Source organism: Eumetopias jubatus, unplaced genomic scaffold, assembly GCF_037043125.1.
Source record: "Eumetopias jubatus isolate StellerSeaLion01/CBP00866 unplaced genomic scaffold, mEumJub1_p1.0 scaffold_7, whole genome shotgun sequence".
NCBI classification, from domain to species: Eukaryota; Metazoa; Chordata; class Mammalia; order Carnivora; family Otariidae; genus Eumetopias; species Eumetopias jubatus.
Genome location: NW_028274813.1, coordinates 105,357,667 through 105,359,136, shown reverse-complemented (window position 1 = coordinate 105,359,136; position 1,470 = coordinate 105,357,667). Strand labels below are relative to the sequence as shown.

The 1,470-nt window shown below is 39.3% G+C and overlaps 1 non-coding gene across 1 annotated transcript; it reads right to left on the bottom strand.

The window, feature by feature from the left end:
• Positions 1–726: 726 nt before the first annotated feature.
• On the bottom strand, positions 727–842 carry LOC114206591 (U5 spliceosomal RNA). The gene has a single exon (XR_003608676.1). It is a non-coding gene; the product is annotated as a U5 spliceosomal RNA (small nuclear RNA).
• Positions 843–1,470: the final 628 nt, after the last annotated feature.

Below are 1,470 nucleotides of genomic sequence, written 5' to 3'. Positions count from 1 at the left end.
TACTTGACTAGAGAGCAAGAGAGGCTTCCTTATTTAACTGGCTTGTAAAATTTTATTTTTTTATTTTTTATTTTTTTAAAGATTTTATTTATTTATTTGAGAGAGAGGAAATGAGAGATAGAAAGCACGAGAAGGAAGAGAATCAGAGGGAGAGGCACACTCCCTGCTGAACAGGGAGCCCGATGTGGAACTCGATTCCGGGACTTCAGGATCAGGACCTGAGCGGAAAGCAGTCGCTTAACCAACTGAGCCACCCAGGCACCCCTGGCTTGTAAAATTCTAAGCCCAGAATGAAATCCTGCCAGTTGTAAACCTGCGGATACAACTAAACAGACAATATTAATGCTAAGCAAAATAAATCAAGTACTCTATAACTTCTCTCGTACGTGGAAGTTAAAAAAAAAAAAAATGAACATAGGTGAAAGAAAAGAAAAATAAGACAAAAGAAAGCTTCACTCTGACAAATGAGCCATAAGTAAAAATAAACGGCCAGTACACGTAACCAAACGATCGAACTCCTGAGCTTTAAGCCAACAAGCCCAAAAGACGCGAATAAAAACCCCCACATAATTCAAAAAGCAGATGACAAAAATAACGAATTTTCGTAATCAACAGCACGTTTTCATTGACAATCAAGAACGGCACGTACTACAGAAATTCCAAACGCCGAAAAAAAAAAAAAACCCTACCGCAATAGGAATTTCTTTTTTTTGCGAGACACAAATAAGCCCTGTTAAAACAAGGCCTCAAAAAATTGGTTTAAGACTCAGAATTGTTTCTCTCCACGGAAATCTTTAGTAAAAGGCGAAAGATTTATGCGATCTGAAGAGAAACCAGAGTATATGGCAACGGACTGTTAACTCACGTCTCGGTTAAAATAACCTCCTAGTACACTGTTGGTGTCTAATTAATCGCAAGACTCAGTGCCTGAATAAAAAATTTTTAGGTTACTTTGTAAGTAGAGAGCTAACTGTAAGATGTATACGTGGAAGAATTTTTAAGTTTTATTGTTTTAGACTTGTATTAAACTTGTACCGTGTGCAGTGCACTGTGGGTATGCAAATAAGCAAGTCACGGCTCTTTCGGTTAGGGAAATAGGTTAGTATTCTCGCTGTACCTCGGCGTCACCATTACGGGGCGAAGCAGAGGATTGGCTGACTGGGACCTAAACGCCCTATTGATAAGAGACTCGGGTTTTATGTTTTATATATTTGTACACCTGAGTTTGGTTTCTGTCGAGTAAAGACTGCCATTAATTCGAATAAGAGAAAATTGGCAAATAAGTGTTTGATATAAAAATCAGGACAGTAGTTCCTCCCTTCAGTGGGGAGGGGTAAGGTTGGGAAGAGCACACAGGGTTGTATTTTTTCGTAAGCTGCGTGGTAGGCACACGGGTGTTTTGTTTGTTTGTCCCATTTTAACCGTGCACCTGCAGATTATACACTCTTCATTCTGCATCTTTGTCTGCCG